Here is a 19,182-nt window from a genome sequence, read left to right on the forward strand (position 1 = left end):
CCTCTGCTAACCATCCTTCTACCCCATATCTTTGTGAGTTCAATTGTTTTGATTTTTAGATCCCACAAATAAGTGAGAACAGTGGCAGAAATTATCATTATTAATGCTTTTTGGGCCACTCAGTTAAATTTACTCTTTTAGCCTTTCTCTATCTGCAGAGAAGAGTAATTCCTACATTAGTGTACTATGAAGATTTTAAAGGACAAAAGTACTTCGAGGGTGATCAGCTTGTTTTATTTTTAACAATGTTGGCTCACATTTACTTAAACGTATTAACAGCTGGCATCACTCATTTCATGCTTTTGAAAAAGGCTTACATGTGTAGGGCCACTTTGTTTTGCAAAATGCTTAAAGCTCAGGAAATTTGCTCTGGATATCTTAAATAGCTAGGGAGTTTGGAAGGCAGGAAGGAAATAATTGAGAATTTCTCCTTGAGCTGAAGAAAGTCCACTTTGTCTGAGTTATGGCATCTTCTTCAAAAGGCATTTCATATAGTGCAAAGTGTTTCATATAGTCCACTATTGATCATCGGGACATTTAGCTGTTTGGGAATTACCAGTAAAAAAAAAGTGCAGTGGAGGCTGGGGCTGGTCTCACCTTCCTAGCATGGATTGATTACCAATCTTTAGGGTCTCAGGGATGGAGAGAACCTGAAGGAGGAAGGGAGAGCAGTTGAGATGATGCAGCAGCTACTACTGATAACAATGGTAACAATTATCGAGTGCTTTTCGTATGCTGTGCAGCTCCATGCTAAGTGCTTTCCTTGTGGGATCTGCCCCTCTCTCCAGGTTTGGGAAATACAGATTTAATTCTGCACTATAGCAGAGAGATCCTTAGGTCATATAAGTTGCCCGAGTTTATTTAGGTTTATTAATTGGTGATAGAAGCAAGATTTGAACTCAGATCCTTTTGACTTCAAAGCCTAAGCTCTTAGATTCTTCTTCTTTTTTTCTTTTTCTTTTTCTTTTCTTTTTTCTTTTTTTTTTTGAGACGGAGTCTTTCTCTGTTGCCCAGGCTGCAGTGCAGAGGCCTGATCTCGGCTCACTGCAACCTCTGCCTCCCGGGTTCAAGTGATTCTCCAGCCTCAGCCTCCCAAGTAGCTGGGATTACAGGCACCTGCCACCACGCCTGGCTAATTTTTGTATTTTTAGTAGAGATGGGGTTTCACCATGTTGGCCAGGCTGGTCTCAAACTCCTGACCTCAGGTGATCCACCCTCCTCGACCTCCCAGGTTGCTGGGATTGCAGGCATGAGCCACCGTGCCTGGGCTTCTTTTTTGTTTTTTGTTTTTAGAGACAGAGTCTTGCTCACCCAGGCTGGAGTGCATGGCACGATCTTGGCTCACTGCAGCCTCGACCTCCTGGGTTCAAGCGATTCTCTTGCCTTAGCCTCCCATGTAGCTAGGACCACAGGCACGCACCACCACTCCCGACTAATTTTTTAAAAAGTTTTCTCTAGAGGTAAGGTCTTTCTTTGTTGCCCAGGCTAGTCTCAAACTCTTGAGCTCAAGGGATCCTCTCCCCTCGGCCTCCCAAAGTGCTTGTATTATAGGTGTGAGCCACCTTGCCCAGTCTAGCTCTTAGATTCCACAGCTTTACATCTTTTCCCACTATCCTGCACTATAGCAACTAACTGGAGCTGGAGAAAATTCTTTCCTCTCTTTGTTTTCCCTTCCTGGAGAATGAGCAGATTCTGTACATCTTTATTCCTTCCATGTTCCTCGTTCATTAATCAATACAGATAGCAAATACCTGCTGCATGCAAAGGGACATCAGTTGGTATCAATTTTGTTCAGCAAGGCAGAATGGTCCCAGAATCAATTCCCAAATATGAAATGGAAGAGACATTGTGGCTGGCTGCGGTGGTTCGTTCCTATAATCCCAGCACTTTGGGAGGCCTAGGCAGGCAGATCACCTGAGGTCAGGAGTTCGAGACAAGCATGGCCAACATGGTAAAACCCTGTCTCTACTAATAATACAAAAATTAGCCAGGCATGGTGGTGGGCACCTGTTGTCCCAGCTACTTGGGAGGCTGAGGCTGGAAAATCACTTGAACCTGGGAGGCAGAGGTTGCAGTGAGTTGAGATTGGGCCACTGCCCTCCAGCCTGGGCTATAGAGTGACTCTGTCTCAAAAAAAAAAAAAAAAAAAAAAGATATTTTTAAAAGTATGGGTCATTTTTACATTTTAAAATTAAAAATGTAGTTCTTATTCACTGAAGAAAATTTGAACCCCAAAGAAAAGCACAAAGAAAGAAATAAAAATTACCTACTATCCTATGTTCAGAGACCACAACTTCTGTTAACACTCCAGTATGTTTGCTGAAGAAATGAAAATGCTCTTCCTATTTCTTTTTTTTTTTTCTTTGAGACAGGGTCTTATTCTGTTACCCAGGTTGGAGTAGTTTTTCCTATTTACATATAAAAATATAAATTCTAACTTACAGAAAACATTTACAATTTTTATTAGGGGTATATCATGTTGTAACATGTTTTTCACTTAAATCAGAAACCTTTTCCTATATTGTTAAATTTTTTTAAATGTTTTTTCCTTTTATTGATATATTATAATTTACGTATTGATGGTGTACATTAATTTACATATTGATGGTGTACATGTGTTTGTTACATGCAAAGAATGTGTAATGATCAAGTTAGAGTAATTGAGGTATCCGTCACTTTGAGTGTTTATCATTTTTATATGTTGGTATCATTTCAAGACCTCTCTTCTAGTTACTTTGAAATATACATAATATGGTTGCTAAGTATAGTCACCCTAGTCTGTTATTAAATATTAGAACTTATTTTCTCTATCCAACTGTATGTTTGCTCCCATAACCAACTACTCTTCTCTCCCTGCCCCCACCCCCACACCATTCCCAGTCTCTGGCATTTTTCCTTCTATTCTTTATCTCTATAAGACCTCTATTAGATCAAGTTTTTTAACTCCCACATATGAGTGAGAACATGTGGTATTTGTCTTTTGGTGCCTGCTTTATTTCACTTAACATAATGACCTCCAGTTCCATCCGTATTGCTGAAAATTACATGATTTCATTCTATTTTTAATGCCTGAATAGTATTCGCTTGTGTATATGTGCCACATTTTTAAAAATCCATTCATTTGTTGATGGGCACTTAGGTCGATCCCATATCTTTGCTATTGTAATAGTGCTGCAATAAATATGCAAGTGCTGGTGTTTCTTTGATATACTGATTTCTTTTCTTTTGGGTAGATACCCAGTAGTGGGATTGCTGGGTCATATGGTAGTTCTAATTTTAGTTTTCTGAGAACTCATACCGTTTTCCATAGGGGTTATAATAATTTACATTCCCAGCAACAGTGCATAAGGAATCCCTTTTCTTCACATCCTTACGAGCATCTGTTTTTTTGCCTTTTTAATAGTAACCAATTATAACTGAGGTGAGATGATAGGTTATTGTGGTTTTGATTTTCATTTCTCAAATGATGTTGAACTTTTTCATAGACCTGTTGTCCATTTGTATGTCTTCTTTTGGGAAATGTCTATTCATGCCCTTTGCCTACTTCTTTATGGGATTGTGTGTTTTTTTAACTGTTGAGATGGTTGAATTCCTTGTATATTCTGGATATTAGTCTCCTGTTGGATGAGTAATTTGTAAATACTTTCTCCCATTCAAAAGGTTGTCTCTTCACTCTGATGATTGTCTGTTTTGCTGTGCAGAAGCTTTTTAGTGTAATATAGTCCAATTTGTCTATTTTTGTTGCCTTTTAAGGTCTTAGCCATAAAATCTCTACCTAGACCATGTCTTGAGGAGTTTTTAAAATATTTTCTTCCATTTGTTTTATAGGTTTGGGTTTCAGGTTTAAGTCCTTAATCCATCTTGAGTGACTTTTGTGTATGGTGAAAGATAGGGATCAAGTTTCATTCTCCTGCCTATGGTTAGCCAACTTTTTCAGCACCATTTATGGAAAAGGGTGTCCTTTCCCCAGTGACTGTTATTGGCAGCTTTGTTGAACATGAGTTCGCTGCAAATATGTGGATTCATTTTTGGCTTCTGTATTCTGTTCTGTCGGTCTATGTGTCTATTTGTATACCAATATCATACTGTTTTGGTTACTGGAGCTTTGTAATACATTCTGAGGTCAGGTAGTGTGACGCCTCCAGCTTCATTCTTTTTGCTGAGGATTGCTTTGGCTATTCAGGCTCTTTTTTGGTTCCATACGAATTTTAGGATTTGTAAAATATTTCTGTGAAAAATGATGTTGCCATTTTGATAGGGATTGCATTGAATCTGTAGGTTGCTTTGGTCAATATGGTCATTTTAACAATATTAATCCTCCCCTTCCATGAGCATGGGATGTTTCCCCACTTGTTTGTATTGTTTTCAGTTCCCTTCGTCAGAGTCTTGTGGTTTTTCTAGTAGAGATCTTTCATCTCCTTGGTTAAATATATTCCTAGGTATTTTTTTTTTTTGTTAGCTATTGTAAACGGGATTGCCTTCTTGATTTTTTTGTCTTTTCATTACTGGTGTATAAAATGCTTATGATTTTTGTATGTTCATTTTGTATACTGCAAATTTATTGAATTTATCACTTCTAAAAGTTTTCTGGTGAAGTCTTTTATATTTTTCTAGATAGAAGATCATGTCATCCACAAAAAGAAACAATTTTTTGTTTGTTTGTTTGAGACAGAGTCTTGCTCTGTCACCCAGGCTGGAGTGCAGTGGCGCCATCTCAGCTCACTGCAAGCTCTGCCTCCCGGGTTTACACCATTCTCCTGCCTCAGCCTCCTGAGTAGCTGGGACTACAGGCACCCACCACCATGCCTGGCTAATTTTTTGTATTTTTAGTGGAGACGGGGTTTCACCATGTTAGCCAGGATGGTCTCTATCCCCTGACCTTGTGATCCACCAGCGTTAGCCTCCCAAAGTGCTGGGATTACAGGCGAGAGCCACTGTGCCCGGCCAAAAGGGAACAATTTGACTCCCTCTATTCCAATTTGGATGCCTTTTATTTCTTTTTCTTGCCTGATTGCTCTGGCTAGGATTTCCAGTACTATGTGAAATATGAGTGGTCAAAGTAGGTATCCTTGTCTTGTTCCAGTTCTTATGGAAAAGGCTTTCAACAAATTCCCATTAAGTACGTTAGCTGTGGGTTTGTCATATATGTCCTTTACTATTTTAAGGTATGGTCCTTCTATGCCTAGTTTGCTTAGAGTTTTTATCATGAAGAGGTGTTGAATTTTGCCAAAAGCTTTTCTGCATTTATTGAGATTATCATGTGTTTTTTGTCCTTTATTTTGTTGATGCAGTGGATTATGTTTATTGATTTGTGTATTTTGAACCATCCTGGCAACCATTATATAAATCCCTCTTGATCATGGGATATGATCTTTTTGACATGTTGGATTTCATTTCTTAGTATTTTGCTGAGGATTTTTGCATTTATATTTGTCAGGGATATTGGGGCTGGTAGTGTTTTGTGTGTGCGTGTGTGTGTGTGTGTGTGTGTGTGTGTGTGTTCTTGTCTGGTTTTGATATCAGGTTAATGCTGGCTTTATAGAATGAGTTAGGGAGCATTCCATCTTTTTGGAATAGTTAAAAAAGAATTGGTACCAGTTCTTTATTGTACATTTGTTAGTATTATACAGTGAACCCATCCACTCCTGGTATTTTCTTTGTGGGGAGACGTTTTATTACTTATTCCATCTTGCTGCTGGTTATTGATCTGTTCAGGTTTTCTCTTTATTCCTGAGTAAATCTTGGTAGGTTGTATGTTTTTAGGAATTTATCCATTTCCCTTAGATTTTCCACTTTGTTAGTGTACAGTTGTTCATAAGACTGATTTTTTTTCTTTCTTTCTTTTTTTACTTCTGTAGTATCAGTTGTAATGTCTCCTTTTTCATTTCATTTTTTTTTTCTTGGTTAGTCTAGTTAGTGGGGTTTATCAATTTTATGATCTTTTAGAAGAAACAGCTTTAAATTTTATTGTTCCTTTGTACTGTTTTTTAGTCTCTATTTACTTCTGCTCTGATTCTTGTTATTTCTTTCCTTCTACTAATTTTGGGTTTGGTTTCTTCTTGCTTTTCTAGTTCTTTGTGGTGCATTATCATTTTCTGGTTTATTTGAAATCTTTCTTTTTTATATATATAGGTGTTTATTGCTATAAACTTCTTGCTTAGCATGGCTTTTGCTATGTCCCACAGATTTGGTATGTTGTATTCCCATTTTAATTTGTTTCAAGAAATTTTTTGATTTTCATCTTAATTTCTTCATTGACCCAATGATCATTCAGGAGCATATTGTTTAATTTCTATGTATATGTATAGTTTCCAAAGTTCCTCTTGGTATCCATTTCTGGTTTTACTCTATTGTAATCTGAGAATATACTTGATATCATTTTGATTTTTAAAAATTTGTTGAGGCTTGTTTTGTGGCATAGTATACAGTCACTCTTAGAGAAAGTTCTATGTGCTCATGAGAAGAATGTATATTCCGCAGTTGTTGGATAAAATGTTCTGCACATGTCTGCCTGTTAGGTTCATTTGGTCTAAAGTCCAGTTTAAGTCCAATATTTTTCCCTGTCTAAATGATCTATGTAATGCTGAGAATGAGGCGTTGAGGTCCCTCACTATTATTGTGTTGCTATCTCTTTCTTTATTTTCTTTATGAATCTGAGCACTCCAGTGTTGGGTGCATATATATTTATAATTGTTATAGCCTCTTGCTAGATTCATCCCTTTATCATTGAATAATGACCTTCTTTATTTCTTTCTATGCTGTTTTTGACTTAAAGTTTTTTTTAAAATCTGATATAAGTATAGCTACCGCTGCTCATTTTTGGTTTCCATTTGCATGGAATATCTTTTTTCATCCCTCTACTTTCAGTCTATATGTGTCTTTATAGGTAATGTGTATTTCTTACAGGCAGCATATGGTTGGATTATGTTTTATCCATGTAGCCAGTCTATGTTGATCTCAGCTGAGCTGGTTGCTCACTTCTTTCTCCTTCTGTGCCTCAGGTATTTCCTGTAACTTCTCTGTTGGACTTTGGTGTTCTCTCCTGGATGTCCTATTAGAGGTGTGTTATCTATTCATAATTTTGGTTCTTCATTCTGGAGAGGGTGAGTGTCCAATGTCTCTGGTCAGCCATCTTGAACCAGAATCCTCTAAATATAGTTTTCACATAGCTACAGTGAATGCCATTTCATTATAACTTATTTAATCATTCAACTGTTATTAAGCATTTAGGTTGTTCTGTTTTTCACTATTATCAACAATGCTTGATGGGCATCTTTGCACATACTTCTTGGATTACATCTCTGATTGTTTCTTTATGATATATCACTATAGGTGGAATTACTTAAGAGAAGAGATAAGCTCATTCTTCAAGGCTTTTGGATCATGGTGCCAAATTGCTCTTTAGAAAGATTTACTACTTTCCTGTCCCATCAAAGGGTTGTTCCAAGAAGACTTTTTATTTTATTTTATAAATGTTAAGTAAAGGCTTTCTTTCTCTTTGAGTTTTGATTTACAGACTTAATATTTCTGGGCAACTTCTCTATGCATGTCTATTTACTGTTTCCAGAGACGATGCCAAGATGGCGGCCAAAACACTACCATCTCTCTCTGAGTAGCCTCCTGTGACTAGCACTTTTGACTGCATGTGATGGCCACTTTCCTATGTGGCAGAACCTGCCTCTTACTGCATATGCCAGTTCTTCATTTTTCTAGCCTCTCTTATCAAGGCTTGGGCATATGATTTACCCTGGCCAATGAAACCAGAAGATAATTCAGGACTATTAAGAGAAAATATTTTTAATCCTGATCAAGGGGTAACCTCCTATTTCTCCCAACCTTTGAATGTGGTTGTATGGGGATACAATTTTAGGAGCTGTGGAAGCCATATTGTGACTGTAGAGGGAAGACCAAGAGTCAAGACTAATGATGGGAAGACAAATTGTTGGGGCACAGAATGATTCCCCCAAATGTGGCACTTTGATGTACTGAGTGCTTTGAGAATTGAAAGGCCTCAGAAATAAGCCGTAGAACTAAGGCCTCTCTCCTATCTTCTACTCCCTCCCTATCTCTCTGATTCTCTTTCCCAAAGGAGCACTGGGAGGGACTCTTTCTAGAATTTTCTTATCTAAGAAAGCGTCTTTCCAAATGGACACAATTGTTCTTACTTCCTCCATAGGAATGTCATCAAAGAACCAAGAAAGGTCAATCACTGGAGGAGAGAAGAGATTAGGAGTTGTCACTGCATCCAGACAGACTTTTCATCTGTTCTGAGGGTAGCTCTGAGAGACGACCAAAAAGAGCCAGTCACTGGGAGAGTGTTTGGAAGGAGGAGCTATTTGTTTGGCCTAGTCGTTTAACTTCCTTATGCCTCAGTCTCCTTATTTGTAAAATCAGGATAATAATAGTACCTGATTTAAAGGTAGTATTATGAGGATTAAATGAATTCATAATGTAAAGTGCTTAGACAATTGCCCGGAACATGGTAAACCTTTTCTAAGTGTCAGCTATTGCTGTTGTGGTGGTAGTGACGCAGGATTTTTCTCTGCCACTTTTTCAACTGGGGACCTGTGGCTGGTGATGCCCCTGTCTGAGCCTCACTCAGGCATGCTACCTGCTGCAGGAAGTGGCCTGACCATTCAGCCTGCCTGGGCTACACCTGGCTTGTCCACTGGCTCAGCCCCAGTCTGCCTGTATTACAGTTCATACCTGCATTCAGCAGTTCTCAAGTTCTTGTCCTGCATCCAAGGAGAATAAGGATATGCTGGTGATTGAAGGGTGAGGAGGGCGGAGAAGAATTTTACTGAGTGACGGAACAGCCCTCAGCAGAGAAGGGATGTGGGGATGGCCACCCAGCTGAAGTCTGGTGGTTTCTTCCTCCAGTGTGGCTGCGTCCTGGGATTTTATGGGCACAGGATGGGTGAGGGGTAGGCCATAGGTACTATTGGAAAAGGCAACATTCGATTGGTTAAAAAGCATTATTCAGAAAGAACCAACTGGGAAAGGGTGGGCAAACAGGAATAGAAGTTCTCACTCCAGACTGCATTTTTCATCCAGAACCAGCAGCCTAGTCTTTCAGGCTTCAGGCTGTTTTTGGCTTGAAGGTGGAGTTTCACTGGGGATCCGCTCCTATCTGCCTAGGCATTTGTCTGCCCCCTCCTGCTATCAGTAGTGGTGGTGGTAGGGAGTTCTGTGATTCCCAAGGACTTGTACTTTCACTTTATGATGACCTCTGCCTCCAGCTCCTGTGTGTGGTGGCACGAGCTGTCTCTAGTTCTTCCTGTGTCAACCTGTGTCTTGACACACAGCCCCTTCTCTAGTTTCTACTGAAACAAATTTTTTTTTAAAACCACAAGCAAACAAACAAATGAACAACAAACAAAAGCATATTAATAAATAATATAAACAGTCCCATTCTTGCTAAACATTCATAAATGCTTAAGCTCTACTGGAGACTTGAAAAGATCACAAGAAAGGGATATATTAGCATGCACACATCCATCATCTTGTTTTCCCCTTCTCTTTCTTTCCTCTATCTCCTTCTCTGGAGCAGAATAGTTTCTTTCCTCATCTTATGCCTAGAAACTTAGTTTCTTTCTTGTCACTTGAATATGTCATAAAAACTTGCTCTTTGCACCACGAGCCTGTCAGTGATGCTGCCCTGTTACTAAGAAATAAAGTCTTGTTACGTTAGTTTGTGTTATGTTGCAGTAATGAACATCTAAATCTAGGTAGCTCAGAACAAGATTTATTTCTTGCCCATTCAAAGTCTCTTGTGGGATTGGGTGACGTTTCAGGGCAGACTTCCTGCATGTGGTGGCTCAGGGTTGCACGCTATCTGTGTGTGCTGTCAAAATCACCGCAGTGGGGGTAAGAGTGAGGTGGAGAATTGGGCACTGGCAATTTGATACTTCCACTTGGAAGTGACAGGTTACTTCCTCTCATATTTCATTGGCCAGAGAAAGCTACACAACTACTTCTAACTTCAAGTGGCAGGAAAGTACATGCCTTCCTTGTGTCCCAAAGGAGAGGGAAACAAGATATTGGCAAGCAGTGTTAATGTCTGGTGAAAAAATGATCTCGACTTCATTCCATTGACACACAATGAGGTGCTAACAGAACCAGGATGAGAATCTAGAACTCTGGCTCTGTAATCTGGGAGCCTTCCCACTGGAGGTGGTGGTGATCAGGAAAACTAGACACCTATCAAGAGCTTGAGGTCTGAAGCAAGGCTAAAGTCAACACTGTCCAGACTACACCTCAAGTTAGCAAGTGCAGAAACTTCCGCTTCATTTGCACAAATGTGATTTTATTTCAAAACCCGGCATAATAATTTTGGGCTCCTTTTTTGGGGGGACATTTCATCTGCATTGAATTGAATATTCTTAGAGTGCATCAAAATATACCATGTAAAACCAAAAGCTCATTAAGTCTTCACTGCAAGAGAATCAACACAACAACTGAAGCTCTTGTGAAAACTATTATCACCAAAGGACTTTTAGACAAATAGTTGAGTAAATGCAATCAGTCAAATTGGGTCTGGCATGTGGTTGGGGTTCAATAAATATCTGCTGAATGAGTGAAAGAATGAACCCTATTTTCCAGGCCTTTTACACTTATTCAACCAAAAAATACCAAATGCCAACGTGGTATATGGTTACCTTGATGGCTCCCAAGGAATCACACCTCCCAGTCTATGCACCCTGCGTAATGACCCTCCACGTGAACCCTGGGCTTGCTCAGGTGACTTGCTTTGGTTGATGGAACATCAACAAGCATGAAGCAATTAGAAACTTGATGAGCATTTGTGTACTGGGATTTGTCCTCTTGTAAAGCTGCACGGGGAAACCCAGATGAAAGACCACTGGGAGAGAGAGGCTCAGCTGCCCCAGCTTCCTTGGCAAAGCCCACCCCCTGGCTCACCCTACAGTTGAATTCAGTTGCCTGAGAGCCCAGGGGAAACCAGCAGCAAGACAGCCCAGCCAAACCAAAGAACTGTGAGATATAACAAATCGTTGTTGTAGGCTGGAGGTCAGCAAACTTTTTCCATAAAGGGCCAGGCGGTAAATATTTTGGGCTCAATTTTTGTTGCAACTGAAATGGGAGAGTTCCCTGATTCCCCTAGCAGGATGTACGACAGGGGTGTGACCCGCCTGTTTGGTTGCCCCACAGCTCAGATCCCTAAGGGAAGCCTGCAGGTGGGCAGGTGCAGACGCCAGGGCTAGTGCTTTGAGCTCTCGGTCCCCTGGTAGTGTCTAGGGGTGGGTGCCTGCAGCCCAACCCTGTGTTACAACGCTCTTTTAGCTTTGCTGTCTGCGGACAGCTTTGATTGTTAATCAGCTCAATGGACCCTCTCTGCCTTACCACAAAGGCAGAGGGTCAGTGTGACAGCCTTTTGTATCCTGAGCTCTTGCCCAGTGTCCTGAAAGAAGCGGATCACATGCGGGCTTGAAGCATGAGTGCAAGGCTTTTTTGAGTGGTAGAGGTGGCTCTCAGTAAGATAGATGGGTTCGGAAGATGGAGAGGCAGGGTGGAGAATTTTCCCCTGGAGTTCAGCCACCCAGTGGCCAGACTCTTCTCCGACTTCCCTGGCCAACTCCCCTTAGCATCCAGGCATCCTATTCTCTCTTCCTCTGCCGTGTGGCTCTGCTGTTGCTTCTCTGCTGGTCTCTGCTGCTTCTGTCAACATTCAGCCGCTGTGTGTGTGCCCGCTAAGGTCTCAGGTTTCTATGGGCACATGATGGGGGTGTGGCGGGTCAGGGTGGTCTTGGAAAATGCAACATTCAGGTGAGAAAACAGGAGTGCCTGTTCTTACTTAGGCCCATGGGCACAGGCCGAGGTGGATCCCTCATCAGGGACCTCGCCCTTCTCTACCCAGCACTTCCTTGCCCCTTTGTGTCGCAACTACTGAACTCTGCCATTATTTTGCCATTATAGCATGAATACAGTCATAGATGACACATAAACAAGGGGGCATGGCTGCTTTGTTTTCAAAAACAGTGGCGAGCTGAATTTGGTCCACAGGCTGTAGTTATTGACCCTATTTTAGGCCTCTAAGTTTTGGGAAACTTTATTTTGCTGCAATAGACAATGGAAATAACCGCTATATTCTTCTAATTATTCAAGGTATCCTCATTTCTGAGAACATTCCACAGCTATGACTTCATCCATGATGACTCGCTGGTGTGAAATGCCCTCGTTTCTTAGGCCTGGCCCTAGGAAAATTGGAAAGTCAGCAGCCTGTGTTTTTAGCCTCCCTGTTGAAAGATTCTAAGAGAACCAAAAAGAAGTGGTTGTTTAAGTGCTTCTTTCACTAGGAGGAGAAGGTGCCAGTTCTTAAGTTCCAAATGAGTGATGGGGACTTTTTCCCGCCCCAGAACCCTACGGCTCCATGAAGTCTGAACAGGACGACTTAAAATTGCATAAGAGGCAGTTGGAGGGAAGTCTCTTAGCCTGATCATCTTGTTATATCATTAGAAAAATTCAATTGTCACGGTAAAATGATGGCTTCTGACCTATCCATTCACATGCTGCTCAGAAGTCTCAGATTTCCTGGAATTTCTACTAGAATTCCAAGAACTCTAAGTAATGGTCTTTAAAAATCAGAGTTATTGTATAATGAAGGGTTAATCGTCAAGGAAATAGATCCCCACCTCCTTGTTACTTCAAATTGGCCTCATATCTGGTGGATAAGAGTACTGATTCCGGAGTCCAGCTGCCTAGAAGAAAATCCTGCCTCCCATCCATTTAATGACTACATGACCTTGGGCAAATAATTCAATACTCTAATTCCAAATTTTCATGTATAAAGTGGTGATAGTAATAGTATTTATCTTTAGGATTTTTTGTAACAATGGAATGATATAATTTTCATGTATTTATCACCGTGCCTGGCACATACTAAGTACTCAATACATTGTGGCTATTACAATTATTAACTCGCTGTCAGTCAACTCAATAGAGTTTCCCAATTCCTTAGATTTTATCATTTTAATCATTTCCTGAAGTGTTCTCACCTCTATAGCACATTGATTTGTGTGAAACATTTTGGGAATAAGTAGCACAGTAGCACTCCTATTCCCCCAGTTGTATTTATTCTTGCTCAATGAAGCTGGCAGGAGACAAGCATTATTGTTCCATATCCTTGGTTTACAGGGGGGAAGAAAGAGGCAGGGACTTAGGAGAGTGTAACGAAGAACTAATATTTAACTGTTGCAGGGCAATTCCTTAAGAGGCAAACTCTGAGAAGATCTGAATGAAGGAAGTTGATTGGAGAGAGTTCTCTGGACCAACATCAGTTGGGAGGTAAAGGAAGCAGGAATAGGCAGAGGGAGAAGCTGGGTGTCATTTAGTTGAAACAAAGGCCTCAATCATCCCTTTGCAGCCCTGAGGCTGGAAAGATCCTGTGGAGTTGACCTAAATGAGGCAATCGAATTGGGCCTTTAAACCCACCAACTGATGAGTCTTTGGTTGTTGGCCACAACTGGTAAGGACAAGGCTACTGTCTTCAGCTGGGAACAATGTCCAGAGGGGGACTTAGCTGTCAAAACTCTGCCGAAAGTTTTAGGGGGATCTGGGTGACCTCCCACAGCATTAACAACATACAACTTCTACTAAGTGCCACAAATTGTGGTAAGAACTTTCACAGACATCATTTCATTGACACCTCACATTTCACAACAAAATTGTGAAATAGCCAATGAAGAGAGCTATAATATTTTTAGTGCCTTCTGTATGTCAGGTGGTTTACAACCCTTAGTTCATATAATTTTCCTAACAACTTGTCAAGGTTGGAATTATTTACTGCCTTTTATATGGTAAAGATAAACTTAGACACGTTAAAATTTTCACAACTTTATTTAAACAAACATTGATTCGTGAATTAGGCAGCACCAAACTGCAAGTGGCTCAGGACTCCGCTGAAGGGATGCAAGGGGAAAACTTCTGTTCTGCATATGCAGAAGCCAGGCGAAGAAAATATTGGGTTGAAATGAAACAGTAGTTTTAAGATCCCTAGTTAGAGGTCAGTTGTTGGTTTCTGAGTGGCAGAGCCCCTAGTTAGGAGTTAGTTGTCAGTTTCTGATTGGTAAAGCTTAAGTTTTGTTTTCCTAGGATCTGACCAATTCAGGCTGAGTTGGGCTTTGGCTTGTTTACAGAAAAACTCAGAGTACTGGGGCCGGGCATGGTGGCTCATGCCTGTAATCCCAGCACTTTGGGAGGCCCAGGCGGGTGGATCACGAGGTCAGGAGATCGAGACCATCCTGGCTAACACAGTGAAACCCCGTCTCTACCAAAAATACAAAAAATTAGCCGGTGTGGCGGCGGGCGCCTGTAGTCCCAGCTACTCGGGAGGCTGAGGCAGGAGAATGGCGGAAACCCGAGGCGGAGCTTGCAGTGAGCCGAGATTGTGCCACTGCACTCCAGCTTGGGCGACGGAGCGAGACTCCGTCTCAAAACACAAACAAACAAACAAAACTCAGAGTTCTAGAGTTGCCTTCGTGTCATTGCTTCCCAATTAATTATTTTGACAGAGAGAAGAGAAACTGGCAGTTCAGAAAAGCCAAGTTGTCACTCAGGATCCGATCCCAGCTCTGTCTGACATCAAAGTTAGTGCCGTTCCCACTGGGCAGTACAGACTCATGTTCTAGATGAGGAACTTGAGGTTTAGGGAGGTTAAATGAATTTCCCCAAAATCAGAGCTGGCGGAGAGCTGAGTTGGGGCTTGAACTCAGGTCTGTTATGGGATGCTGTTTCCCAGGCACCATGCTGCTTTGCAGGATTGAGAAAGTTGTGCCCTGGCAAAGATGAAAAAGACCATGATACAGTGGGAAAACAAAAGGCAGCTAAGATGAAGCTTAACTTCTCTGAACTCTGTGAACTGTCCCTAACACTACGAGGGCATCAGGACATTTCCCGGCAGCTGCAGTGTATCAGCTTTGTGCATTTCACTAGGGATGGCCGAGAAAGATTTCAAAATCTGCTTCTCAGTTTAGCCTCCCCCACTCCCCCGCACCGCCCCCGGCCCCTTCTACTCCTGTATCAGAGGAGTAGGACTAGACACGACTTTGAGTTGGGGGCTAGAAAATCTTACTTGGGAAGATTAAGTGAAAAATTAAGTCAGGTTCGTTTGGCTGTGCTAGTTGCTGCGCGTAGGGGCCACTAGATGGCGCTCACCGCCTATTCCTGAAACTCCAGTTCCTCAGTGGGGGCTTGGTTGCCTTGCTCCCTCCCTCTGCGCTGTAATAACAGTATTAATAGCTAATAGTTATTAAGAAGTTACTATGCGCCTAGTAGATTACTATGCTAAGCGCTTTACATAAATTATCTCATCTAATCCTTACCATAACCCTTGAAAATAGGCAGTTATCCTTAATTTACAAATGAGGGTAAGTAACTTGCCCGAGGTAACAAAGCTGATAGTCTCTGAGTCAAACCAGGGTTCAGCCTGGTCCTCTGACGTTAGAGCTTTGACCTTCACATTCGATCGTCTCTCTAGTCCTTATGTAACAGATGATGATGAGTGCTTGCTCTGTGCCGGATGCCACGTTACAGCAATAAGTAGTGGGATCCAGGCTGTGAATCTCAAACTTAACAACATTCTCTTTCTGTCTCTCTCTGAGTTACCTTCTGAAGGTGACAAAAAATGAGACTGTTGGACCGCTCAGACTCAGTGGGGCTCCAGGCTGATTCTGGGGCCACCCTAAGATTCTCCCCGCGAGCACCTTCTGCTTCACAGAAGAGAACTCTCCAGGGGCTTACCCTGCTGCCAGGCAGCCCAGACTCAAATTCAGGTTCAGATCTCAGCTCCATCCTTTACTGGCTCAGTGTAACTTTGGCTAAACTTCTCCCCAAAGTAACTGCATTCAGCTCTGCTCCCTTGGCTGTAAAAACACAGAGTCACAGTTCCCAATCTTGTAGTGTTGCTGTGGGTCCACAGTCTAGGTTGGGAAGCGGCATTTGAGAAATGGGGGTCCCCTTACCCTCCCTTTCTGAGTTAGTTCCATGGCGTAAGGCAGCCCAGGAGGGGCGTTGGGCATGACTTTTCCAAAGTGGGTCAGAGATCCTTTAAGATTGATGACATCCTTTCTGGAGATGCTGAGAGAAGCAGTTACTTTCTTTGTGTATCTGCTCGGTGTCTCTTTCCCTCTCTAGACTGGTGCCCTCCAATAGGACTTTCTGTATTTATGGAAACGTTCTATAGCTGCATTGTCCAACATGGTTGTCAAGTCACACATAGTGTTTGGGTACTTGGTGCTAGCGAAACTGAAGAACTAAATTTAACCTTTATTCAATTTTTAAATCTTTTAAATTTAAAATTAAATTTGTAGCTAGTGGCTATTTTATTGGACAGCAAAGCGCTAGATAGCTCAGTGTTCACTATCGTATCCCCAGAGCCTGGCACAGTATCTGCCCTTCGTCAGTGCTGGATATATATGTTTTAAATGAATGAATGCAAATTATCCACATGAGTCTTCCTAAACTACAAAAGTAGGCATTTGCGTGTAGGAAGGCTTGGGGTCCGAGATAGCCAGAGGTTTAGTGAGCACCATTTTCAGGAAAGAAAGAGAGGAGGAAACTATCAAATGTGTAGGTATCACCTAAGAGAGGGAATCTGAAACAGACTACGGACTATGCCAGGTATAAATACTAAGTTAAGGAACATTTTTCACCTCCCTGTTTTGTTGTTATTTCATTTTTCCTGCCATGATTAGGAATCAAATCCTTAAAGCAAGACGGGAACTGTGGGTTTGATGGCAAAGTCCTGAAGAAGGGGAGGAGCTGTGAGACTGTATCTCTGCACAGTGAACCCTGACAGGGAGAGAACCCGAGGGATAGAGCAGGAGGCAGGAAGATGGCGGGGATCTTGGGCTTGTGTGGGAGGGAAGGGAATAGAGATATTGCTCTGGGATTTAACAGTCTGGAGGCTCAGTTGGGTCACTTAGTATAAACTCAGTTACCTTTATAGTTCCTACTTTGGAGAATTGAGAATACTGGCTCTTTCCATTTTCCTGCCTGTGGAGTCTCTCTGGCCTTAGCCTCAAGCCATTTCTCTTTCTCTCTCTCTCCTCTCCTTCCTGTGAGCCTGTGTAAATTAATAATAATAATAATCAGCATTTATCAAGCACATAGAAAGACTCAGAGTCTAAATGGATTGTATCTTTTTTTTTTTTTTTTTTAATTTTTCTTTCTTGACATGGAGTTTCACTCTGTTGCCCAGGCTGGAGTGCAGTGGCATGATCTTGGCTCACTGCAACCTCTGCCTCCCAGGTTCAGGTGATCCTCCCACCTCAGCCTCCTGAGTAGCTAGGATTACGGGCATGTGCCACTATCCCTGGCTAATTCTTTTTGTATTGTTAGTAGAGATGAGGTTTCACCATGTTGGCTAGGCTGGTCTCGAACTCCTAACCTCAAGTGATCTGCCCACCTGGGTCTCCCAAAATGCTAGGATTACAGGTGTGAGCCACTGCGCCTGGCCTGGACTATGTCATTTAACCCTTCTATCAAGCTCTGAGGTAGATGATGTTAGGCAACATTTATCAATTACTTATTATTACCAAGCACTGCTCTAACTCTTTAAATTTTCACAACCACCCCACTTTCCATGAGTAGGTGCAATTGTCATCATCATCAACATCCTTCAATTTACAAAGGAGTGCTCTGTGACCTAGACAGGCTGAGTAACTTACCCAAGACTACACGGTCAGTGAGCAGCAAAGCCAAGATTTGAAACCTGGGCAACTGGGCTCTAGAGAATAGCCCTACTGCCAGGTTCTGGGAGTTACTTCATAGGTATCAACTCTTTTAATCTTCATAGTAACCCTATAAGGTGGAGATAATTATTGTCATACCCATTTCATGGGTGGCGAAGCTGAGGTTTAAGGAGGTTAGGTAACTCGTCCCAAATAATACAACTAATTAGATCTGGGGCCGAGATTTGAACCTAGGCAGCTGGACTTCTGAGGTTACTCTTTAAACCACTGGGGTGGATGTTCTGGGTTGAATAATATCCTCTCCCAATTTATGTCCTTCCTAGAACCTCAGAATATGAACTTGTTTGGAACAGGGGTTATTGCAGATGTAACCGGCTAAATTGGGATTACACTTTAATCCAACATGACTGGTACCCTTAAAAGAGGAGAAGCGATACCCAGACACACGGGGAAGATGTCCATGTGGAGATGGTGGCAGACATTGGAGGGAAGTATCTACAAGCCAAGGAATGCCAAAAATTGGCTGCAAACACCAGGAGTTAGGACAAGATGAGGAAGGATCCTTTCCAGAGCCTGCAGAGAGAGCCTGGCCTTTCCGACCTGCTTTCAGACTTCCAGCCTGCAGAACTGCGATAAGTCTCTGTTGTTTTAAGCTACCCAGTTTGTGGTACTTTGTGGCAGCAGCCCAAGAAAACTAAGACAGTGGGATACACATTCTAAGATGGAGAAGGAAGTGACAATTCTTTTTTTTCTTTTTTTTTTTTTGTTGAGACGGAGTTTTGCTCTTGTCACCTACGCTGGAGTGCAATGGTGCAATCTTGGCTCGTTGCAGCCTCCACTTCCCAGGTTCAAGCAATTCTCCTGCCTCAGCCTCTTGAGTAGCTGGAATTATAGGCACACACCACTATGCCGCATAATTTTTTTTTTTTGGTATGTTTAGTAGAGATGGGGTTTCACCATGTTGTCCAGGCTGGTCTTGAACTCCTGACCTCAGGTGATTTGCCTACCTTGGCCTCCCAAAGTACTGGGTTTACAGGTGTGAACCACTGCTCCTGACCAGAATCGACAATTCTTTAACTTGCTGGTCAGCATGGAGTAGCATAGACTTTGGAGTTGCTCTGAAAACTCAGGTTAAGTTTATGTTTTAGGGATGATGAGGGAACGTGCAAGGGAATAGAAGAGGGAGCTCGACTCTGCACTCGAGGGATTGACGCAGTCTCACACAACCAGATGGCGGAGGGCTGATCAGGTCTGTGCCTCCTCTTAGGTTTATGGTTTAGGCTTTGGAGGCAAATGTTAATAGACCCAGGTTTATATTCAGGCTCCTACCTACTACCTGGGTGAGCTTAAACAAATTCCTTAAATTCCTAAGCCTCAGTTTCTTCCTCTGAAAAAGTGGTGATAATAATAGTTTTTCACTTGAGAATGGTTGCAACGTTTAAATGAGGCAATACAAATAATGCCCCTGGATGCA

General features: G+C 41.9%; 1 long non-coding RNA gene across 1 annotated transcript; it reads right to left on the minus strand.

Moving 5' to 3' along the window:
- Nucleotides 1-14,653: 14,653 nt before the first annotated feature.
- LOC139357320 (uncharacterized) lies at nt 14,654-15,490 on the minus strand. Its single transcript, XR_011610291.1, has 3 exons — nt 15,339-15,490; nt 15,172-15,234; nt 14,654-14,792 (listed from the first exon to the last, which is right to left on the minus strand). It is a non-coding gene; the product is annotated as an uncharacterized lncRNA (long non-coding RNA).
- Between the last annotated feature and the right edge of the window lie 3,692 nt (nt 15,491-19,182).

Source organism: Macaca nemestrina, chromosome 12, assembly GCF_043159975.1.
Source record: "Macaca nemestrina isolate mMacNem1 chromosome 12, mMacNem.hap1, whole genome shotgun sequence".
NCBI lineage: Eukaryota > Metazoa > Chordata > Mammalia > Primates > Cercopithecidae > Macaca > Macaca nemestrina.